The sequence below is a fragment of the Rhinopithecus roxellana genome, chromosome 6, assembly GCF_007565055.1.
Source record: "Rhinopithecus roxellana isolate Shanxi Qingling chromosome 6, ASM756505v1, whole genome shotgun sequence".
Classification (NCBI taxonomy): domain Eukaryota; kingdom Metazoa; phylum Chordata; class Mammalia; order Primates; family Cercopithecidae; genus Rhinopithecus; species Rhinopithecus roxellana.
This window is the reverse complement of record NC_044554.1, coordinates 40,341,431-40,367,132: the sequence shown is the minus strand read 5'-3', so window position 1 is coordinate 40,367,132 and position 25,702 is coordinate 40,341,431.

Here is a 25,702-nt window from a genome sequence, read left to right as displayed (position 1 = left end):
CCAAGACAGAAGGATCACTTGAGCCCAGGAGTTCGAAACCAACCTGGGCAACAAAGTGAGACCTCATCTCTATAAAAGATTAAAAAAAAATTATCTGGGCATGGTGACATACACTGTGAGTCCCAGCTACTCAGGAGACTGAGGCAGGAGGATTGCTTGAGCTCAGGAATTTGAGGCTGCAGTGAGCCAAGATCGTGTCACTGCACTTCAGCCTGGATGACAGAGCAAGACTCTGTCTTAAAAAAAAAAACAAAAAAAAAAAATTAATCCCCAGTGTTGGAGGTGGGTCCTGGTAGAAGGTGTTTGGGTCATGAGGGCAGATCCTTCACGAATGGTTTGGTGCCCTCCTCAAGGTAATAAATGAGTTTTCAGTCTGTTAGTTCCCTAGAGATCTGATTGTTTAAAAGAATCTAAGAGGCTAGGCATGGTGGCTCATGCCTGTAATCCCAAAACTATGGGAGGCTGAGGCTGGAGGATTGCTTGAGCCCAGAAGTTCAAGACCAGCCTGAGCAACATGGCAAGATCCTGTCTCCACAAAAAAAAAAAAAAAAAAAAATTAAAAATTACCTAGGGAGGGTCATACAGGCCTATAGTCCCAGATACTTAGGAGGCTGAGGCAGGAGGATCACTTCAGCCCAGGAGGTCAAAGCTAGAGTAACCATGTTCATACCACCTTTCTCCAGCCTGAGTGACAGAGGGAGATCCAGTTTGAACAAAAAAAACCAAACGTGTCTGGCACCCCTTCCCGCCTCTCTCTTGCTCCCTCTCTCGTCTCATCATGTGACACATTGGCTCCTCTTTGCCGTCTAACATGACTGGAAGCTTCCTGAGGTCCTCAGCAGATGCTGGCACCATGCTTCTGTATGGCCTGCAGAACCGTGAGCCAAAGAAACCTCTTTTCTTCATAAATTACCCAGCCTCAGGTATTCCTTTACAGCAATGCAAAATGGACTAAGACACCCCTGCTTCTATCATACAATTGTGATAATTAATTGAGATACCTATAAAGTACTTAACATAGTGCCTAGAACCCAGTAAATACCAAATGTTTGCTCTTTTTAAATTTTAATTATTATAGGACATTTAGAAACCATGCACTATAAACTATTTAGAAAGAACTTGGTAGTAATTGTTGGAAACAATGTTTTCTCCAAACACTGTTTAAAACAGCTCAACTTGGGCCGGGTGAGGTGGCTCACGCCTGTCATCCCAGCACTTTGGGAGGCTGAGGTAGGCAGATGACTTGAGGGCAGGAGCTCAAGACCAGCCTGGGCAACATGGCAAAACTTCATCTCTACTAAAAATACAAAATTTAGCTGGGCACGGTGGAACATCCCTGTAATCTCAGGTACTTGGGGGGCTGAGGCACGAGGATTGCTTGAGCCCAGGAGCCAGAGGTTGCAGTGAGCCCAGATTGTTCCACTGCACTCCAGCCTGGGAGACAGAGTGAGACTCTATCTCATAAATAAATCAATAAAGCAGTTCAACTTAACTTAGGTAAAGGACCTGAGCAACTTCAAGAAATTTGTTTCCAGTCTCAGGTATTTGCGTCCTCTGTGCAAAGAAGGAATATTTGCTGGAAACCTGCAGAGACCACTGGCTGGCAGCTATTCTGAGAGGTGGTGGTGAAGAGGTTGGGGGCAAGGTGAGGGACACAGTCAGATAGGTATTTTGACTCAAAGGCCATGCTCCTGCATGGAGCCAACTTATTTCTCTGAAGCTTTGGTTTCTAGCTTGGTCTTTACACCCAGGATTTAAAAAAAAATAAAAAGAAAAATTAAGAATTATTTATAACTCACCTGTTTTGCTTCAGCTTTAGAAATAGTAACGGTTAGTGGTTTAGGCTTTTTTCTCTTTTCCTCTTTTTCTTTTTTAGAGACAGAGTCTCACTCTGTCACCTAGGCTGGCATGCAGTGGTGTGAGTATGTTAGCAACTGGTATGACCACAGAGTTTATACTGTTATGGACAAAATTATGTCCTCTCCCCAAATCTATATGGACAAAATTATGTCCTCTCCCCAAATCTATATGCTGAAGTCCTAACCCCCAGTACTTCACAATGTGACTGTATTTGGAGATTGAATCTCTAAAGAGGTGATTAAGTTAAAAATGGGGCCATTAGAGTGAGTCCTAATCCAATCTGACTGGTGTTTTTATAAGAAGAGGAGATTTGGACACAGAGACACTGGGGGCACTTGCCCACAGAGGAAAGGCCACCTGAGGACACAGTGAGAAGGCGGCCATCTGCAAACCAAGGTGAGAGGTCTCAGAATGGACCAACAGTGCCAACATCTTGATCTTGGACTTCCGGCCTCCAGAACTGTAAGAAACTACATTTCTGTTATTTAAGCCACTTAGTCTGTAGTATTTTATTATGGCAGCCCAAATGTATTAGTCTGTTCTCATGCTGCTAATAAAGACATACCTGACACTGGATAATTATAAAGAAGAAAGGTTTAATGGACTCACAGTTCCACATGGCTGAGGAGGCCTCACAATCATGACTGAATGCAAATGAGGAACAAAGTCATGTCTTACATGGCAGCAGGCAAGAGGGCTTGTGCAGGGAAACTCCCATTTATAAAACCATCAGATCTCATGAGACTTAGTCACTACCATGAGAACAGTATGTGGGAAACAGCCCCCATTATTTAATTATCTCCACCTGACCCAATCCTTGACATGTTGGGATTATTACAATTCAAGGTGAGATTTGGGTGGGGACACAGCCAAACCATCTCACGAAACAAACTAATGTACGTATCATATAATTATCAGCCTTAGAGATATATCTGTTTGACAAATGAGGTATATCAACAAAGATCAGACTTTTACTAACAGAAAACACAGAATGTCAGTGGCTGAAACCAATAGATGTTTGTTTATTTCTCACAGAGACAGTGATTACACTGCAAAGGGTTACTGAGCACTAGATTGGTCTGGTCATCCTGGGAGAAAGCATTTTTGTTCAGGTTTACAAAAACAGATAGGAAGCTGAGTGTGGTGGCTCATGCCTATAATTCTAGCTGCTTGGGAGGCTGGGGTGGGAGGATCACTAGAACCCAAGAGTTTGAGATCAAGTCTGGGCAACACAGTGAGACCCTATCTCAAAAAAAAAGAAAATAGATAGGACCTGATGCCCATCGATTCCATCAGTGAATGAATGGATAAACAAAATGGGACATATGGCATGTTCATACAGTGGAATATTACTCAGCCTTCAAAAGGAAGGACATGGCGACACATACTGCATCATGGATGAACCTTGAGGGCATTATGCTGAGTGAAATAAATCAGTCACCAAAGGACAAATGCAGGATGATTTCTCTTAGATGAGATGCTTAAAGTAGTCAAATGCGTAGACACAGAAAGTAGAACGATGTTGCCAGGGGTTGGGGGTGGGGAGACATGAGGAGTTGTTATAAGGAGTATCAATGTTCAGTTTTGAATGATGAAAAAGAGTTCTGGAGATTGGTTGCACAACAATGTGAATGTACTTAACAGTACTGAACTGTATGCTTAAAAATGGCTAAAATAGCACATTTTTTGTTATATGTATTTTATGGCAATGAAGTTTTTTTTGTTATTTGTTTGTTTTTTGTTTTTTTGAGACATAGTCTTGCTCTGTTGCCCAGGCTGGAGTGCAGTGGCACGATCTCAACTCACTGCAAGATCCACCTCCCGGGTTCACGCCATTCTCCTGCCTCAGCCTCCCGAGTAGCTGGGACTACAGGCGCCCACCACCACGCCCAACTAATTTTTTTTTTTTTTAATAGAGACAAGGGTTTCACTGTGTTAGCCAGGATGGTCTTGATCTCCTGACCTTGTGATCCACCCACCTCAGCCTCCCAAAGTGCAGAGATTACAGGCATGAGCCACCGTGCTCAGCCTGAAGTCTTTTTTTTTAATTAAAAGATATAGAGAGAACCTGAATAATTGGAGGAGGAGGAGGATGGGTGGAAAAAGGTCCTGAAGAGGGTGAGAGAAGATTTCTCCAGGAAAGCTCTCCCACCCCTCCCTGCCCATCCCCGTCACTGTTCTTAGCCCTTGTCCTGATTAGTTTGCATCTCAAGGCAGAGACTTTGTGCCTTATGTGGACTCTAACATAAAGATAACAAGAATTGCTAGTAATTGAATGGATAGTAAATGAAATCAGGAAGTGCTGAAGAAAAATAGACTCAGATTGAGGCTGCAGTGATTGTACCACTGCACTCCAGCCTGGGCAACACACCATGACCCTGTTTTAAAACAACAACAATAAAAACAATTAAAAAAAAGAAAAGGAAAAAGAAAAATAGCCTTTGGAATACTATGGTTGACTCTGCTGGTTGGCCCACCCAAAGCCCATCATCCCAGCTTCCTTCTTCCAAGCTTAGCTTCACCAGGGAACCTAAAAGCAAAATTCTTACTTTCTTGGGTTCTCTCACTGCTAGGGGTAGCCATGTAGGAAGGTCTGGCCAACCATAAATGAGCAGAAACATATTGGGACACTTTTGAGAGAAAACTTTTCTTTAAAAATAGGAGCTGAGATTGATGGGATGCTTCATTCTTTTTTTAGCTTTGGAGGCAAATGCAATGTCTGGAGCTAAGGGAATTATTTTGTGACCATGAGGGAAATATTAAGCACACAGCCAACATGTTATTCCTGACATCCCTGAGATGCTGGGTCAATATTAACTACTGCCTATCTCTAGATTTCTTTTTATGTAAGAAAAATAAACCCCCTATTTGTTTAAGCTATTTGCTGTAGGCAAAAGGATTCCTAATGGATACAGATATGGTCCCACCATTTTGGCCTAGCTAATTCTTATTTGGTCTTCAAGAAGTCAACACAGAAGACACTTGATTAAATCCCCTGTGCTAGGTTCTAAGCTTGGTTCTGGACTTCTGATGGCTTCCAGGAAGTCTTCCTGCACCTCCTAAGACTGAGTGAGATGTTCCCTCATGCTCCTGTAACCACTTATATTAATGCCTGTCATGGTGACATGGTTTGACTATATCTCCGCCCAAATCTCATCTTGAATTGTAGCTCCCATAATTCCCATGTGTTGTAGAAGGAATCTGGTGGGAGATTATTGAATTATGGGGCAGTTTCTCCCATCTGTTCTCGTGGTAGTGAATACTTCTCATGAGATCTGGTGGTTTTTGAAGGGGATTCCCCTTTTGCTTGGCTCTCGTTCTCTCTTGCCTGCTGCCATGTAAGATGTGGCTTTGCTCTTCCTTTATCTTCCGCCATGATTGTGAAGTCTCCCTAGCTGTGTGGAACTGAGTAGCACTAAACCTCTTGCCTTTATAAATTACACAGTCTTGGGCATGTTTTTATTAGCAGCATAAGAATAGACTAATACACATGGCATTAATCACCTGTATTGTCATTTACATATGTAGATTCTGCATTTGATGATGAGTTCCTTGAGAACAGAGATCATGAGTCTGAGTCATTTTTATAACCCCAGTGCCCAGGGTGGTGTCTGGCACTCACACAAAAACCACTCAATTAGTTGAGTAAATTACTGAATGATAAAAAAAAAAAAAAAAAGAAAAGTACCATTTCTGGCCAGGCCAGGGTTTAAAAAGCATGGGAGCCTCTTTTATTAGCTTCTTTATGTGTTGAAGAGTCTCTCTCTTTCTCTCTCTCTCTTGAGAAAGGGTTTCACTCCTGTCACCCAGGCTGGAGTGCAGCAGCACAATCCGGGTTCACTGCAACCTCCACTTCCTGGGCTCAAGTGATCCTCCTGCCTCAGCCTCCTGAGTAGCTGGGATTATAGGCACATACCACTGTGCCCAGCTAATTTTTGTATTTTTAGTAGAGATGGGTTTCCCCATGTTGCTTAGGCTGGTCTTGAACTCCTGATCTCAAGTGATCCACCTGGCTTGGCCTCCCAAAGTGCTGAGATTACAGGCATGAGCCACCATGCCTGGCCAAGAGTCTCTTTATCGCTCTCTCCTCTCTCTCTCTCACACACGCACACATGTGTACATGTACGCACACATGCACACAGTGCACACCAGTGAGCCCTTCGTCCATTGGACAGAACTTTGGCAGTGATTACTGTCATGACCTCACCTGAATCAGGCACATGGAATGAGGCTGGGGAGCCAAGGCCCTTTATAAAATTAATTATGAACAGGCTCTGAGAAGCGGACGCTGAGGCGCTGGCAGCCGGGTCCTTAGCCTTTTGGCTGCAGGGATTGAACACTGCTGGGAGGAGTAGCCTAGGTAAAAATAAGCTAATTAGGCCTGGCACATGTGGATGTGCTTTGAGAGTCTCTTGGGTTCCTGTGGTCCATTTGCTGTCTCTGTGCAGTGGAGAGAGGTCACACCCCTGGAATGGGGACCCCTGAGCGGTTTGTTGGGGCTGCCGCCTGGACGAGGGGAATTCACTGGGTAGGAGGGAGATTTGGAGAGTTCTGTTGGAACATGTTCGTTGTCAGCACAGTTTGGCAGCTCACACGAGGAGGAATCTGCCTCTCTCTGAACTGAAGCTTACTTTAGCAGTTTTTTCATATACTCAGCATCTGGGAAACAGGAGGTCTGTGCTGGATGGACATTTCCAGCTTGCACAGAGCAGCAGCTTTTCTGTCCAAGATGGAGGTTGTGCAGTGCAGTGCTAAGAACCTGCATGTGAGTGTCAGGCAGCCCTGAAGTTGGTCCTTGGGATCTGTCACTCACTGTGGTGTAGTCGGAGGCAAGTAACTTCTCTCTTTGAGAAACTGAACCATAGTCGTTCCCTCAAAGGCTGTTTTGAAAATGAAAGGAGTATAGATTAAAGCTACTGGTACAGCTCTTGGCATGTAGTAGCCAGTATTACTACATAATCATTATTTTCATAATCATTGTTTATTGCAAAGAACACAGGCTGAGTGTGTGTGTGTATAGAAAACATACACGCATGTAATTTTTTGAACTGCCAATTTTTTAAAAATTTATTTTTTCTTTTTATTTTATTATTTTTTGAGATGGAGTCTCGCTTTGTCACCCAAGCTGGAGTGCAGTACGTGATCATAGTTCACTGCAGCCTCAATCTCCTGCACTCCAGTGATCCTCTCACCTGGAACTAAGGTGTGCACCACCATGCCCAACTAATTAAAAATAACGTATTTTTCTTTTTTTGTACAGACATGGTCTCACTATGTTGCCCAGGCTGGTTTTGAATGCCTGGCCTTAAGCAATCTTCTGGCCTCAGCCTCCCAAAGTTGCTCAGATTACAGGCGTGAGCCACCACGCCCAGCCTCCAGATTTTAAATATGTACAGATAAAGCCTTTCTTTGGGTAATGCTCAGGTCTCCTTTTAGCAGTACATTTTGGCCTAATTGGAGTGCATATGTATGGAACCAAGCACGTGCCTCATTGCATTTAATCTTCACGAAAGCACTATCAGGTCAGCCCAAATCTCTCCATTTTAGAGAACACAGAGAGGTTGATATTTGCCCAACGCCCTGCAGGATTCACTTCCTGAGGACTTACACCCTTAGCCCTGCCTGCACCACCCTGTCTTCTATAGAGGTGCATTCTCGTCCCCCACCTTTGCTGTGTTGTGTTTGTGGTGTGTGTGTCTTGTTGAATAGGCAGGCTTCTTCCTTTTTGACTTCATTTTCTTTCTTTCTTTCTTTCTTTTTTTGAGACAGAGTCTTGCTTTGTCACCCAGGCTGGAAGGCAGTGGCATGATCTCAACTCACTGCAACCTCTGCCTCCCGGGTTCAAGTGATTCTCCTGCCTCAGCCTCCCAAGTAGCTGGGACTACAGGCACGCACCACCATGCCGGGCTAATTTTTGTGTTTTTAGTAGAGATGGGGTTTCACCATGTTGGCCAGGCTGATCTCGAACTCCTGACCTCAAGCAATGCACCCATCTTGGCCTCCCAAAGTGCTGGGATTTCAGGCATGAGCAACTGCGCCTGGCCCTTTTTAACTTTATTTGAACTGTTGACTCTGCTCATTTGCTGTGCTGCTCCCGCTTGTTTAGATAAACCTGTTCTTTTCTCCAAGCCAAGCTATTTGCATAAAAGCACTAAGGAGCCCAGAGATTGCTGAATATTTAACATTCACAGGCAACATGCCACAGAAACCAGAAACACTTGAAACAGAACCCAGACAAGAGGGTGAGGGCAGGGAGAACTGGAAGGAGGCTCAGTGGATTGCTGGCCGATGGAGGGCTCATTCAGCACTTCTCATAGGCATGAGGAAGCAGCAGTGTGGTTAGCTCAGCTTAGAGAAACACCAGCTAGCACTGTCCTTGTTCACATCTGCCAACAGTAATGGCCTTTGGCAGTGGAGTTTGCAAAATCCCAAACAGAGGAGCTATTACTTTTTTTTTCCTTCTTTTTAGACAGGGTCTCACTCTGTTGCCTAGGCTGAAGTACAGTGAATGGTGCAATCACAGCTCACTGCAGCCACAAACTCCTGGGCTCAAGTGATCCTCCTGCTTTAGTCTTCTGAGTAGCTGGGACTGCAGGCATGTACCACCACACCTGCCTAATTTAATTTTTTTTTTAATATATATAGAGATGGAAGTCTCATTATGTTGCCCAGGCTGGTCTTGAACTCCTGGCCTCAAGGGATTCCCCCTGCCTTGGCCTCCCAAAGTGCTGGGATTACAGGCATGAGCCACTGCACCCGGCCTTCAGAAGAGCTATTGATGCCAATGAACCTTTGGCTAGGCACATGGATCCTAGGGACACATTTAAACAGGTAATGCCTTAGGACTAGCTCCCGCAGTTGAAACCATATCAGGCCAGTTGCTAATTTCTGACCCTTGACTTTCTCCTTCGTGTGGAAGGTGGATGGCAACTGGGTATGGTGGCTCATGCTTGCAATCCCAGTGCTTTGGGAGGCCAAGGTGGGAGGATCGCATGTGTCCAGGAGTTGGAGACCAGCCTGGACCACATAACGAGACTCCAGCTCTATAAAAATAATAATAATAAAAATTTCGCTGGGTTTGGTGGCACATGCCTATAGTCCCAACTACACAGGAGACTGAGGCAGTGGGATTGTTTGAGCTCAGGGTGTTGAGGTTGCAGTGAGCTATGCTTCTGCCAATGCACTCCAGCCTGAATGACAGAACAAGACCCTGCCTGTAAGAAAAATAAGAAGGTGGATGGCTGGGAAGGTCCTGATATGAAAGGAAGAGAGAAGGCACACATGGCCACAGCAGAAACCATTTTGGAAGGGCAGACTCTTTACTTGTGATCTGCATTTGGATCCTAGCTTGCTGGGAGTTCTCATTTGAAGTCAGCTATAAACATTTTTCGTCCTGCTGTACCACACGTGGGGTCCACGGACCACATTTCCTTCTTAATTGCAGACCAAGAGGTATAAATTTGCTGAAGGGAAAATGTAATGCCTATGGATCGGACTGAATTGGGTTGTCAAGTTACATTCAAGAAAGCGTTGTTTAGTGGGGAATAGGCATGGAGGGCCAGGGTTCTTGGCTGGAAAGGCGAAGGAGGAGAGAGAATTTGAGGAGTAGCAATTCCAGGTACACGGTGCTGCTGTCGCTGTCAAATAGCTCATGTGTTTGGGGAGAGAAATGCAGGTTTGAACTGCAGCACCATTCTGATAACACCTCAAACCCATAAGGAAATGAAAAAAAAAAAAAAAAAAAGAGCAATCTTGACATAATTTGTTTAATTTTGCATGCAATACTCCCCCCTTATCTACTGTTTCACTTTCTGAGGTTTTCATTTCCTGTGGTCAACCGTGGTCCAAAAATGTTAAGTGGAAAACTCTAGAAATAAACAATTTGTAAATTTTAAATTGTGTGCTGTTCTGAGTAGCGGGATGAAATCTCATGCTATTCTACTCTCTCTCACCTGGGATGTGAATCATCCCTTTGTCCAGCATATTTATGCTGTATACACTATATACCCATTGCTGTAGAGGAAAAAAAAAAGAACTATCTGTGGTTCAGTACCATCTGCCATTTCAGGAATCCACTGCAGGTCTGGAAATGTATCCCTCATAGGTAAGGGGGGACTACTGTGTTTTAAATGGGAAACAAGTGTCTTGGACTAATCCTTCTTTTTTTTTTTTCCAAGAGAGAGGATCTCACTCTGTTGCCCAGGCTGGAGTGCAGTGGCACAATCATATCTCACTGCGGCCTCAAACTCCTGGGCTCAAGTGATCCTCCTGCCTCAGCCTCCCAAAGTGTTGGGATTTTAGATGTCAGCCACCATGCCTGGCCTGGAAATGGTTCTTAATTAGAGGAGGTATTTCGGATGCCTGTCACACCCTGCTCTTGGAAACAGCACATCTTCTTCACTGTCTCCTACATGAAGTGACTTTTTAAGGATAATGTCAGAGGCTGGAGTACAAAAGGAAAAGTACTTTTCAAAGTACTGGTGTGGTTGACGAACTCCTAAGAAACACTTCCATGAATTGTTTCTTCTAACTAGTGGTTCTCCTGTTGTTTTCGGTTTTGAAGTGGGAAGGAAGTAGTACATGCAAAGTTAACTTGGAAGTAGACTTGCCATCAATAACCAAATGTGATGAATGAAATTGTGGGAGTGAGGGAGTGAGGGTGGAGGGCCAGGGGTTATGTTATTGGTAAAAGCTCTTAACTATGTGAGTGGACCACATTCTGAGGCTCTGGCTCATGGAGCAGGTGGAGCATGGAAGCCATTCAGGGGAAAGAGGTACTTCCATGGTGGGAGGATGCCTAGAGCCAGGGCTCTCTTCTGAACACAGGTTGCTGAGAATCCACAGAACACTTATCCATGGGGCAATTTCCATACTGTTGGCCTGGGTCACGAAATTTCACCACCAGTGATCAGTTTCAGGATGTCTCAAAGGGTTAGTCTTTTGCTTTCTCATAGGTTTGAGATTTTGGTGGGGGTGATTGTGGCTTGTGGTTTCGTCAGCATCTATTGTGAATTTCATGGTCCATTGAGCACAACAGTGCCAGGATGATTTTCCACTGAGGTCGTGTATTAGTTTGTTTCATGTTGCTATAATGCAAAATTGCAATTCCTATAAAGGAATACCTGAGACTGGGTAAAGAAAAGAGGTTTATTTGGCTCACAGTCCTGCAGGCTGTGCAAGAAACAGGGCACCAGCATTTTCTTCTGGGAAGGCCTCAGGAAGCTTCCAATCATGGTGGAAGGTGAAGTGGGAGCAGGTGTGTCATATGGTGAGATGGGGAGCGAGAGAGGGAGCAGGAGGTGTCAGCCTCTGTTTTATTTATTTATTTAGACAGATTCTCACTCTCTTGCCCAGGCTGGAGTGCAGTTGCAACTTCCGCCTCCCAGGTTCAAGCGATTCTCCTGTCTCAGCCTCCCGAGTAGCTGGGACTACAGATGTGTGCCACCATGCCTGCCTAATTTTTATATTTTTAGTAGAGACAGGGTTTCCCTATGTTGGCCAGGCTGGTCTCGAACTCCTGACCTCAGGTGATCTGCCCTCTGCAGCCTCCCAAAGTGCTGGGATTGCAGGTGTGAGTCATCATGCCCAGTTGTCAGCCTCTTTTAAACAACCAGATCTTGTGTGAACTCATAAAGAACTCACTCATCACCAATGGGATAGCACCAAGCCACTCATGAGGCATCTGCCGCCATGATTGTTGGTGTTGACCAGATCCCACCTCCAACACTGGGGATCATATTTCAACATGCGATTGGCAGGGACAAGTATCTAAACTATATCAGGTTATAAGCCCAGCTTCTCCACTGGAAAGAGAGAAGTGTGTGAAACAGAGAAGCAGAAGGTAGGCATATGGTTGTGTGTGGGGCTGAAGAGACTTTGTTTTGGAGATTCTTTCCCTCCAAACCAGAGTTTGTGGCCTTTTGAAGGAAATAGAGTCTGGGTGAGGTCTTTCTGAATGGGATTTTAAGGCATTCATCCTACACAAGCCCTCAAAATAAATGACAGGGGCAACACCTATTGGCCGGATCTGATCTCTCCACTGAGTGTAACTGTTTAGTCACATCCACATTGGAGCTCCAATTGAGAAGGAAATACTGAGCATGCTTAGAAATAGTAAGTTGCTCGGGTGACTGTGGGTGAGTGGGAGCTATTGCTGTGTGACAATGTCCTTTTGGTGGGGGTGAGTGACTAAGCTGTCCAGTTCCTCAAAAGATACCAATGCAGGGGTTTTCCAAATGGTATTTGATCAGAAGTTATTTGTATGAGCAAACTCTAAGTTACCAAAGCTTGACTTGTCCATAAGCAACGAGGGTTGACCTGCTTTTAGGTGGCTCTTCGCTTCAAGAAAGCAGGGACTGATCAACCTCTCTGGTTTTTTTACCCCAGCAGTCCAGTAAAGAAGGAACTATTTCAAGGCCACAAAATATCAGAATCAGAAGTTCAGAGCCCCGGAATCTGCATTTTTGACAAACACTCCGGGAACTGCACTTTCAAACACCTCTCTAAACTTAAACCTAGCCAGGTACCACAGCATGTGCCTCTAATCCCAGTTACTTGGAAGGCTGAGGTAGGAGGGTCACTTGAGGTTAGGAGGTCAAGACCAGCTTGGGCAACATAGCAAGACCCCATCTGAAAAAAAGAAAAAGAATAAAAGGAAACGAAACAAATAAAGCCAAAACCATGTGATTGGCAACAACCAGATTGTTGGAAAATGGGGGGCAATGCCTCCTTCCAACTGATGGAAAGTGTGGGTGACAAAAGAGTGAGGGTCATGATCAACTCAGTATACCACTGGAGGCTATATGAGTAAACAGCAAACTGTTCTCTTGAAAGCAGGTTGCTGGCAAACTGACAAACTGCGTCTGCCACCCAGAAGGGATGCTGAGGGCAGTCACGCCCCAGGTGCAAGTGTTTCTTGTAATTAGGCGCATCTGAAGCCTGTTAGCAATAATGTGAACCTGTGATCAATTAAGCAGTTGACCAATCATTACCTCCTGCTCCCTGCTCTTTCTACCCAATAAAGAGGAAGATGCCTTTGCTCGCTAGAAGCAGGGAGCCCTCTTCTTCTTTCCCATGTTACCCTTCCTTTAAAATAGTTACTTTTGTTTTAAGTTTTCATTTCTGCGTTCGTCCCCCTTCATTCAATCTTGTAATGATGGTCTCAAGTAATGACAGTAGTAACTGCCCTAGTGGCGATCTCAAGTAGTAACCGTGCAAACCGTGGCACCAGGGCACAGGCATCCTTGACGTACAGCTTTCAGAGAGATCCCCTGGCCCTGTTTGCAGCAGCTCTTTGGTATCGAGGCCATTGTTTCCAGCTCCTGGAGGAATCTCTCAGAAATAGACACTGGCAGAGTTGAGGTTCTACATCTAGTTGGAGAGTAGTCGCATCAGGAAAATCTATTACATGCATCCCACACCTGGTAAATTGAGTGGTGGGGAGGCGTGCTAGGTAGAGGGGTTCACAGGAGAACCCTTCAGCCTGTGGAATAAGCTAATATGGGGTTCTAGACTGACTCAGCAAACTCCTGGACAGCATGCCTTACTTTGGTCATAGCTGGGCTTTACGTTATAATGGGAAAGATGCTAAACAAGGAAATACTTGGGTAACAGTAATTCTGGGCCAGGCATAGCAGCTCACGCCTATAATTCCAGCACTTTGGGAGGCAGAGTTGGAAGGATCACTTGAGGCCAGGAGTTTGAGACAAGCCTTGGCAAGAGAGCAAGACCCTGTCTCTACAAAAAACTAAAAACAAACAAAAAACTCACACCTGTTATCCCAGCAATTTGGGAGGCCAAGGCGGGTGGATCACCTGAGGTCAGGAGTTCAACACCAGCCTGGACAACATGGTGAAACCCCCTACTAAAAGAAATACAAAAATTAGCTGGGCATGGTGGTACACCTCTGTAGTCCTAGCTACTCGGGAGGCTGAGGCAGGAGAATCGCTTGAACCCAGGAAGCAGAGGTTGCCATGAGTTGAGATCACACCACAGCACTCCAGCCTGAAAGACAGAATGAGACTCCATCTCAAAAACAAACAAACAAAAAGCCAGTCATGGTGGTGCTTGCCTGCAATTCTAGCAACTCAGGAGGCTGAGGCAGGAAGATTGCTTGAGTTCAGGAGTTGGAGGCTCCAGTGAGCCAAGATAGCACCGCTGCACTCCAGCCTGTATGACAGAGTGAGATCCTGTCTGGAAAACAAAATAAAATAAAATAAGATAAACTAGACTGTAGCAAGGGCTAAGGAGAAAATAAAAGTGTGTTACATAGAGCAAGGGTGATGGGAGGTGGGCGGGGACAACACTACATAGGAAGGAAGGCCTGGTGGTCACAGGTGAAATGTTGAACAGACGCTCAAACAAGGGGTGATTCTAGTGTCCCAGTTGCCTTGGGCTCATGAGGATAGTGCTAATCTCCATTCACCACTAATCTTTAGCTCTCTCTGCCCTTGTGCAAAGCACATGCATGCATGTGGGTGTTGAGAGTAAAATCCCTTGATGCCGGGAAGCCACACAGGCGTGGACCTGCTTCGCCAAGCAGAAAGCAGGAGAGTGACGCCATGTCATGCAGAGCTTGGTCCTGCTGGAGATTTGGGGAAGTCTCAAGGAAAGGTGAGAGGGGGCCACTGCTCTCAGAGAGCTATTAGAATTGCGATCAGACACCTTGGCTTGTCTTTTCGGCTCTGCCACTCGATAGTTCTGTGCCCCTGGGCAAGTCACAGTCCCCTCTGCCTTAGAACAGGAAAGACACCAAGCTCAGAAGGCTGCTTTTATGGTTCAGGGAGTGGACACGTGCAAAGCTTTTGGCAGAATGCCAGTCTATAGTAGCTGCGATGTCCTCCCTCCCTCCCTCCCTCCCTCCCTTCTTTTATTCCTTCCTCTCCGCTTCCCTTGTCTCCTTTTCCTTCCTTCCTTCCTTCCTCCTTCCCTCCCCAGCAAACCAGGAAGGCCTGAGGACCGAAGAGTCATAGCTGTTCCTGGTCTCAGATCAGAGGCGGATAGAGCCACCCCCACCCTCTCCCAGTGTTCCGAGGCCTGTTAGGGGAAATCCGCGGAACATCGGACCGCCCGGGTGATTTCACTTGTGCTTGTCCCTGAAAGAGACAAGACATCCTTTTGATTGTTTCCTCTCTCCTTTAAAAACACTCAGCACCTTACAGCTGGACCCAGAGCCTTGTTTGATCCCTGCTTTATCTTTCTCTAGCCTGGGCTTTGGGTTGCCTTATTTGGGATCTCAGGGCAGGAAGAAGAGCTTCTAGGGGGGTGGGGGGTGGGGGGGACCCACAAAGCACTCCTCCTTTCCAAAGCAGAGCTGGCGCGCGTGGTTCTTGGCTCGCCAGCAGCATGGATGAGTGAGCTTAGCTGTTTTTGGCAGCGATTTCCTGATTTACTTGGCCTCAGCTGGATCCCTTTATTTTAGCTAAGAAGGCCTGTTATGTCCTCATTTCATGGGGGAGGGGATACATACATATGAGCCTTAGAAATCGTATTTTTTGAGACCTAATTTTTTTCTTTTTTTGAGTCTGGGTCCTGCACTGTCGCCCATGCTGGAGTACAGTGACGCAATCATAGTTCACTGCAGCCTCAACCCTCCTGGGCTCAAGTGATCCTCCTGCTTCAGTGTCCTGAGTAGCTGGGACCACAGGCATGTGCCACCACACTCGGCTAATTTTTTTTTTTTTACTTTTTGTAGAGACGGGGGTTCTTACTATGTTGCCCAGGCTGGTCTCGAACTCCAGGCCTCAAACAGTCCTCTCACTTTGACCTCCCAAAGTGCTGGGAATACAGGCATGAGCCACTGTGCCCAGTTTGAGTGCCTATAATAAGCCTATCTCTACACAAAGTAAACTAGTGGAGGTATAGATATGGGAAAGGCTAGGACTGTGGGTACAAGAGCAGTTAGGAGAGCTTTAAGGGAGAAGAGGACTTTGCTTAGTTGCTAAAAAGGTCTAGTTCGCCAAGCACTTACTGAGTATTTATTATGTGAATGAACTGTGGCTCCAGCTCCCAAGTAGCTCTTGGTTAAGTGGAAGACAGAGAGATGAGTAAGAAATCACAACACGCCAAGGCAAGTTGTATAAAGGAGGTTTTTTTTTTTTTATTTTTTTAATTTTTAATTTTTTATTTCTTTTATTTATTTATTTATTTTTTTTTTTTGATGGAGTCTAGCTCTGTTGGCCAGGCTGGAGTGCAGTGGTGCAATCTCGGCTCACTGCAGCCTCCACCTCCGGGTTCAAGCAATTCTCCTGGGTCAGTCTCCCAAGTGTCTGGGATTACAGGTGTGCACCACTACACCCAGCTAATTTTTGTATTTTTAATAGAGACAGGGTTTCATCATGTTGGCCAGGCTGGTCTCAAACTCCTGACCTTGGGTGATCTGCCCGCCTCAGCCTCCCAAAGTGCTGGGATTGCACACCAAGGAGGTTCTATGGGGATACCAGGATGGGAGCAACTGAGTAAAGTTGGAAGAGTCCCTGTCTCTCCCTGGGATGGAGGATATGGACATGGGGACATCAGAAGCTGGGGAGAGGGATGGTACAGACAGAGGGTGAAGGCAGAGCTCCTGGGCAGGGGTGAGAGCCAGGGTATTTAGCAAGCTGGCCACTTGCTGGGCCATACCCTATAACTTACCTTATAACTGCTGGAGGGGCTGGGATAGTATGAAGCTCTTGGGCTAGTGGCTGTTTACCAATGGATGCCGTGTGTTTGTGTCCCGGTGCATATCAGTGGAGTGTCAGCCTGCTGTGAGGTGAAAGAGAAACGACCCCAGGGAAAAGGGCTGTTGATATGGGCTGGCTGAGCCCCGGGGAGTGGTAGGAGATGATGTTGAAAGGTAGGTGAACACTTGTGCACTGTTGGTGGGAAGGTAGATTAGTTCAGCCACTATGGAAAGCAGTTCAGAGATTTCTCAGAGAACCAAAAATAGAACTACCATTCAATGAAACAATCCCATTACTTGGTATCTTCCCAAAGGAAAATAAATCGTTCTTCCAGAAAGACACTTGCACCCACACGTTCATCACAGTGCTATTCACAATAGCAAAGAGATGGAATCAACCCAAGTGCCCATCAATAGTGGATCTGATAAAGAAAATGTGGTACATATACACCATGGAATACTATACAGCCATCAAAAAGAACAAAATCATGTCCTTTGCAGCAACGTGCATGCAGCTGGAGGCCATTATCCCAAGCAAATTAACACAGACACTGAAAACTAAATACTCCATATTCTCACTTATAAGTGGGCGCTTAAACATTGGGTACACATGGCCATAAAGGTGGGAACAACAGACACTGGGGACTACTAAAGTGGGGAGAGAGAAAGCAGGCAGGGGCTGAAAACATCCTATTGAGTACTGTGCTCACTACCTGGGCAATGAGATCAATAGGAGCCCAATCCTCTGCATAGAAGCTGCACGCAATGTACCCTTGCACCAAGCCTGCACATGTACCCCTGAACCTAAAATAAAAATAGAAATCAAAAAAGAAAGGGTAAGGGGAGACCGGAGCACAAATAAGCTTTTCTGCTCGGCTGAGGAGCACGGCCTTCAACAGAAAGCCGGTGGGAACTATAGGAACTGTGGGAAAGTTTCCAGCAAGGGGGGTCCTGGGAAGGGGCTGCATTTTGGATGGTTGGCCTTGAGGTTCTGGACGAAGTGAATTGTCTAGGCAGGGAGATCCATTAGGAGCCTTTTCCAGGAATCCTTGAGTGAGGTAAGGAGTCCACCTGAAGGCTTCCGCAATGAGGAGGGAAAGGGGCATGGGTTCAAGAAATATTTACAAGGCGGGGCGCAGTGGCTCACACCTATAATCCTAGCACTTTGAGAAGCCGAGGTGGGTGCATCACCAGAGGTCAGGAGTTCGAGACCAGCCTGGCCAACATGGTGAAACGCCATCTGTACTAAAAATACAAAAATTAGCCAGATGTGGTGGCAGGTGCCCGTAATTCAGCTACTTGGGAGGCTGGGGCAAGAGAATCGCTTGAACCTGGAAGGTGGAGGTTGCAGTGAGCTGAGATTGCACTATTGCACTTCAGCCTGGGCAACAGAGCGAGACTCCATTTCAAAAAAAGGCTACACACACACACACACACACACACACACACACACATGCACACACACATTTACAAGGGCAAACCCCAGGACTGGTGATTGCTTGGAAGTGCAGAGTGAGGGAGAGGGAGGATTTCAGATGACTCTGGATTCAGGAATGCATGAAAGGTGATAGCAGGCAATGGATCCAGAAAAGAAGGAGCCAAGAGTGGGATGGATAAAGGGGAACCATGAGGAGGCGTTGGGGGGGCTTTGAGTGAGCACCCCAGGCTCAGAATGTCTGTGTGTGAAAGTGTGAACCTGGAGTGTGCTGTGCACAGGAGATCCCGTTGAAGACAAAGTGATGTGGCTACAGGGAAGAAACGGGGTGTCAGTTGGATGTGTGATGAGACGCATCCATGTCTTCAAGCCCGCAGGAAGGATTTGGACTTGATGGCACCAGAGAGTGACAGGTTGAAAGGGGTGTTGGGATTAGAGCTATGTTAATATTAAGCTGGCAGCTGAGTGTGGGTTGGGCTGGAGAAAAAGATAATGGAGAGAAAAGCCAAGAAGGAGGCTGATGCAAGACCCATGCCCTTTAGGAGTCTCGGGGCACAGCAGGGGTGGGTCAGGGACTGCCAAAAAGAGCTAGGGGGGTGCAAGCCGGCACCCTCACTTTCCTAGGGTGTCTTGGTGCTTCTCTGCTTTGTCTTTGGGTTTGGCAAAATATTTCACTGGGCTTAAGAGTTCTGCTGCTAAAATAAAATTTGCAAACCACTGCACTAAGCAAATAGAGGGAAGGCTTGTGAAGCAAACACGCAGATAACCTGGAAAAACGATTTAAAAACTTCAATAATGTGGGGGAGGGTTTGTGTTCTATAGCAGAATGGTGGTGAAATCCATTTATTCATTAGATGTAAAAATCGTGCTTTGAGGCCAGGTGTGGTGGCGGCTCACGCCTGTAATCCCAGCACTTTGGGAGGCTGAGGTGGGTGGATCACTTGAGGCCAGGCATTTAAGACCACCCTGGTCAACATGGTGAAACCCTGTCTCTACTGAAAATACAAAAATTAGCCGGGGGTGGTGGTGCATGCCTGTACTCCCAGTTACTTGGGAGGTTGAGACGGCAGAATTGCTTGAACCTGGGAGGCAGAGGTTGCAGTGAGCTGAGATAGCACCACTGCACTACAGCCTGGTGACAGAGTGAGACCCTGTCTCAAAAAAATAAATACATAAATAAAATTGTACTTTGTATTTTAAGCCCTGAAGTACAGCAGAGTAACATGAGACTAAATTATGTCCTCTCATTTTCTCACGTCACATTTATTTTATGATCTGTGTTAGGCACTGTATAAAAATCCAGCTACTTCTTTAAAGGATCTTATTGTTGACAAATACAGTCATTCCCCCTTATCTATCATTTCACTTTCTGTGATTTCAATGATCTGCAGTCAACTTTGGTCTGAAAATATTACATGGAAAATTCCAGAAATAAACAATTTCTGTTTGTTTGTTTTTTTTTTTAAATTTAAGAGAAGGGGTCTTGCTATATTGCCCAGGTCAGTTTCAAGTTCCTGGGCTCAAGCAATCCTCCCACGTTGGCCTCCCAAGTGCTGGGATTACAGGCATGTGTCACCATGCCTGGCTAATTGTTATATTTTTTTGTAGAGACAGAGTCTCGCTATGTCCCCTAGGCTGTTCTTGAACTCCTGGGCTCAATTGATCCTTCCATGTCAGCCTCCCAAGTAGCTGGGACTACAGGTGTACATCACCACGTCTGGCTCAATCCATAAGTTTTAAATTGCATGCCATTCTGAGTGTTGTCATAACTGTCCTATTTTATTATTAGTTGTTATTGTTAATCTCTTACTGTGCTTAATTTATAAATTAAACTTCATTGTAGGTATGTGTGTAGGAGAAAGCATTGTACTGTTTATATAGAGTTTGGAACTATCTGAGGTTTCACGCATCTGCTGGAGATCTTGGAACGTATCCTTGAGGATAGGGAGGGACAACAATATGGGAACAGCTACAACTCAAATACTAGTTAAGTGTGGTAAATGTCATAAAAAGTGAAGAGAGGCTGCGCGAGGTGGCTCATGCCTGTAATTCCCAGCACTTTGGGAGGCTGAGGTGGGCAGATCACTTGAGGCCAGGAGTTGGAGACCAACCCGGCTAACATGGCGAGACCCCATCTCTACTTAAAAATACAAAAAAGTTAGCCAGACATGGTGGTGTATGCTTGTAATCCTAGCTACTCAGGAGGCTGAGACACAGAATCGCTTGAGCCTAGGAGTCTGAGGTTGCAGTGAGCCGAGATCATGCCACTGCACTGCAGCCCAGGCGACACAGCAAGACTCTGTCTCAGAAAAAAAAGTGAAGAGAATGTAGTAAAATTAGAATGTACCAATCCAGGTAAAGATACAGAGGCCCACTTTAAGCAGAGGAGTGCATTCCTTCCAAAACCTACCAACCAGAGAGTGACTCCAGTGGAGTAGGCTGGACGTCCCAGAAACAGAACTCCCTGTGAGGGCCCTGGGGAAGCAAGTGGAACACTGTAGATTCGGAATGTTCAGCCTGTTCTAGGAGACACAAAAGCCTGGGAAGAAAGGACCAGGAAGGGACAATTGCTGGTGGGAGTTACACAGGGTCTAGGTGGGTGAACTGATGAGAAAATAACCAAGGCTGGGTGTGGTGGCTCACGCCTGTAATCCCAGCACTTTGGGAGGCCGAGGTGGGCAGATCACCTGAGGTCAGGAGTTTGAGACCAGCTTGGCCAACATGGTGAAACCCCATCTTTACTAAAAACACAAAAATTAGCCAGACGTGGTGGCACATGCCTGTAATCCCAGCTACTCAGAAGGCTGAGGCAGGGGAATCGATTAAACCTGGGAGGCTGAGGTTGTAGTGAGCTGAGATCGCCCCACTGCACTCCAGCCTGGGTGACAGAGAGACTCAGTCTCAAACAAACAAACAAACAAACAAACAAACAAAAAAGAAAACAAGAACCAAGAAGAGAGTGGGGTTCACCAAGACAACATGGTGGGTGAACCGTAGACAACACTTGGGTGGGACACAGGAACTGGCCTGATGACCTGGGTGCACTGGAGGAGTCACTTCACTATCTTGGTTTCCCTAATTGTAACAAGGGAGTTTGCCTGGGTCTCCAATGAGTGCCACCATTTTTCTTCCAAGATTCACTGTAGACATAAGAAACTCCATCCCAGCATTTTTTTCCCCTTCACACCCAGTCCTAGCCCCATTTCTCCCCAGCACCCCAGGCAGCCACTTCCTCTTAGCTGGTGTAGACATGTGAATTGAAATCTCTTTGTGAGTCTTGGACTAAGTAATCCAAAAGGGCTATTTCATAGCATTTCATACATTTCAGGATTCTGTAATTCACCAAGGACTGCGGACATGTGACCTGTTGACATGTTCATGTGCCCTAGCATGCCATTCTTTCTCCTTTTCTCTGTGCCTGGGGAGATGTGAAACATTCATCCAGGTTGGAAACTCAAAGCACCAGCACAGCACAGACCCAAGGCTTCAGGAGGCTTTTAACCTGCAAGGTCGTGTTTTGTGAATTGACTACAGCCACCTGCCCCCAGAGCGAGCCAATGAATGTCTTTCCGTTTATGAGATCTCTGATACTTGATGGACACAGAAGCAAAGGAACTGGAGTTTCTTCTTTTATTTTATGTTTTTTTGGAAACAGTGTCTCTCTCTGTTGTCCAGGGTGGAGTGCAGTGGTGCGATCACAGCTCACTGCAGCCTCTAACTCTTGGGCTTAAGTGATCCTCCCACCTCAGCCTCCCCAGTAGCTGGGACTACAGGTGTGCACCACTACACTGGCTAATTTTGAATTTTTTTTTGTAGAAATGGGGTCTCACTATGTTGCCCAGGCTAGTCTCAAACTCCTAGGATCAAGCAATCCTGCCACCTTGGCCTCCAAAGTGCTGAGATAACAGGCATAAGCCATTGTGCTATGCTAATATTGTATAATAATATTGTGTGAATGGTGGTGGCTCACGCCTATAATCCCAGCACTTTGGGAGGCTGAGGCAGGAGGTTGAGGCTGTAGTGAGCTATGATGGCACCCTTGCACTCCAGCCTTGGCAATAGAGTGAGACCCTGTCTCCAAAATAGTAATAACAACAATAAATAATACATAAAGATTTATTAATTGAAGTCAGGGAATGTTTCTTGTTTGTTTCATTCCTCGTGCCCAGCACATAGTAGGTACACAACGACCATGCATTCAATGTCTAACCAGAGAGATCACTGGATTCCGCCTCTCCTCGTGCTCCCTGTCTCTGATTCAACTGCATAATTAGGAATTGGCAGCAGTTTCAATTCTTCCCTCCCCACCTCAGTTTAAACCAATACTAAAAAGTTGTATTTGGTTGACTGTTGTCCTTCCAGGCAGATGAAAGTGGCAATTCAACCCTCTTTTTCTTATCAACCCCTGCATGTGTCAGAGCATTTGAAGATGGGATGTGTGGGAGCTCCGGCTCTCTAGTGACTTCTCTTGATTTAATTAGTCTGACCTTCTGTGATAATCCCCCTTGGATGTCCCTGGCTCCCCCTCCATTTCTGTATCATATTCAAGCTTCTGCCTTCATCAGCAAAAGACCAACTGCTCAGCTCAGCCTGTAGCATAATTCACAGCTTGGCTCTCAAAAATGAACTTTTACTCAAATGGAGCTGCTCTTAGCATTAAAATTGGCCTGAGAGAGCTAGGAAAGTTTATCTTGGAGCCAGCATGGGGTCTGTTCCTCCAAGTCAAATATTTCTCTTTAAAACTAGAATGAGCTTTAGTGTGGCACTACCAATGGCTTCCTGAAATACTGGGATATCTTTAAACATTAGCATTTAGTTACAGTGCTGAAGGCTTTCTGGAGAGTTTTAAACTCTTTTTTTTCCCCCTGTTATTCTCCCTTCAGAATAACGAGGGTTTTCATACACACTTCCTTTTTATTTCAGGGCATACAATCTCTCTGCTCAGGAGAGGAAAGGCATTAAAATAGCTCAATACTCGGCTAATCAAACAGCTATTTATTTTCAGTCTGTCCTCATAGGATTTTCTGAATGAGGTAGAGAGGCCACTTTAGAATGATCTAGAAAGTCAAAGTGGTACCCCTGGAGCTTCTGGTCTTCAGGTTGCTGGGAAAATTCCTGGGAGTTTAATGTTCTTTCAACCCCCCTAGGCCAGCCTGGGAGCTGTGTTATTATTCTCTACAGCTCCTGTTTCTCTCTCACTATTTTGGAATAAAGACCTCGCAGTGTGTGAAGGAATGGCTTCTTTCTCAGCAGCATAAGATGAGATGGAGAAATTTATAGCGTGGATTTATTCTACATTTACTGATACCTATGAGGCCAGGAATAATTCTATCCACTGGAGATACAGAGATGATCAAGGCGCGGCCACTATCAAGGAGCAATCCACTGGGTGAATGAGAAGCACACTTCAACCAAGAGGTGCAATTGAGGCAGGCGTCTGGAACCCGGAGTGGGGGACAACCAGCCTGTTGGGGAGAATGGGGGAGGTCGCCATAGAGAACAGGATACTTGAGCTGGGTATTCGAGAGCCAATAGAATTTCTACAGTTGCCGCAGGTTGGAGGGAGCTCTCTGGGAAGTGTTATGGCTCTTTGGTGAGGGAGTATAAATTTGGGGTGGCTTGAATACAGGGAACACAGCAGTAGGACATTGGGTGATGAGGTTGGAAGGGATTTTGGGACCAGATTATAAACGTTATTTTGGCCAGAGGCGGTGGCTCACACCTGCAATCCCAGCGTATAGGGAGGCCAAGGTGGGAGGATCGCTTGAGGCCAGGAGTTTGAGACCAGCCTGGGCAACATGGCAAAGCCCTGTCTCTACAAAAAATACAAAAATTAGCCAAGCATAGTGGCTCATGTCTGTAGTCCCAGCTACTCAGGAGGCTGAGGCAGGAGGATCACCTGAGCCCAGGAGGTAGAGGATGCAGTGTGGTATGATCGCACCACTGCACTCCAGCCTGGGTGACAGAGCAAGACGCTGTCTCTAAAAAAAAGTTTTCTTTACACTGCTCTAAGGAAATAGTCTATCCTGTTGAACTGTGGCTATGGCAGATTTGAAACTGACCAAGGATATAATCAGATGAGATTTTTAAAATGGTGATGGATAGTGGTATGACCGAGAGAGGAATGGAGACCAGTTAAGAACGCCGTGGCAATAGATTTGGAAGAGGCTGGGTGTGGTGGCTCATGCTTGTAATCCCCACACTTTGGGAAGCTGAGGCAGGTGGATCACTTGACGTCAGGAGTTTGAGACCAACCTGGCCAACATGGCAAAACCCCGTCTCTACTAAAAATACAAAAATTAGCTGGGTGTGGTGATGGGGGCCTGTAATGCCGGCTACAATGGAGGCTGAGGCAGGAGAATCGCTTGAACCCAGGAGGTGGAGTTTGCAGTGAGCTGAGATTGTGCCACTGCACTCCAGCCTGAGAGACAGAAAAAAAAATTCGGAAAAGAAATGACAAGAGTCTCAATGAGGTTAATGGCAGCAGAGAGAGGTGGGAAGGAGTTTTCTGTAGCTGCCAATTAAGATCACCATTCAGTGGCTCAGAGGGTGACATTGGTGCAGTGGTCATCAAACACTGTGGTTGCTGAAGGGCTGTGAGTCCTCAGGAGCGATGCTGGGAGCTCACCATCACAGCAATTTCTCTAGATGTGCAGGTAAGTGTGTTGGGGTTAAAGGCCATTGAGATTGTTCTCTTCCATGGCAGAATAATTACTTACTGTTGCTTCCTTTTTTTTTGGAGATAGGTCTTGTTCTGTCATCCAGGCTGGAGTGCAATGGGACAATCATGAATCACTGCAGCCTCTAACTCTTAGGCTCAAGTGATCCTCCCACCTCAGCCTCCCCAGTAGCTGGGACTACAGAAATAAGCCAGCGCACTTGGCTAACTAAAAAAATATATATATATTTTGGTAGAGATGGGGTCTCCCTATGTTGCCCAGGCTGGTCTCGAGCTCCTGGCCTCAAGTAATCCTCCTGCCTCCCAGGGATTACAAGTGTGAGCCACTGCACCCAGCCATTGACTACTCCTTGAATATCCTTGTGTTCACCCACATTTTCCCAGCCGCCTGCAGTTGGGTGGGGCCATATGACTATTTCTGGCCAGGGCTTATAGGCAGAAATGATTTATGTTGGTTCTAGTTTGAAGCATCGAAAAGCTGGCTCTTCCCTTGCCACCGTGACCTGGAAGCCATGTCTTCTGGATGTGTAGCAGTAAGATGTAAGTCCCTGGAACCATGAGTCACCACTTGAAAGCAAACCGCCCTGGGAAATTACCAGATCTACAGTGAACTTTGCATAAATGAGAAATGAATTTTTACTGTTAAGTCACTGAGGTTTTCTGTCCCTTTTTTTTTTTCCAGTCTTTTTTTTTTTTTTTTTTTTTTATTGTTTAGAGACAGGCTTTCTCTCTGTCACCCACTCTGGAGTGCAATGGCATTATCATAGCTCGCTGCAGCCTCAAACTTCTGGGCTCAAGCAATCTTCCCCTCTCAGCCTCCCAAGTAGCTGGGACTACAGGCACATGCCACTATGCCTAGCTAATTTTTCAATGCCTTGTAGAGATGGGGTCTTTCTATGTTGCCCCGGCTGGTCTCGAACTCCTGGGCTCAAGCGATCCTCTTGCCTCAGGCTCTCAAAGTGCTGGGATTACAGGCATGGGCCACCATGCTTGGCCTTTAGGGCTCTTTTGCAATGCAGTCTAACCTATCCTATCCTGACAAAAATACTCCCTTCTTCTCTAAGGCTGG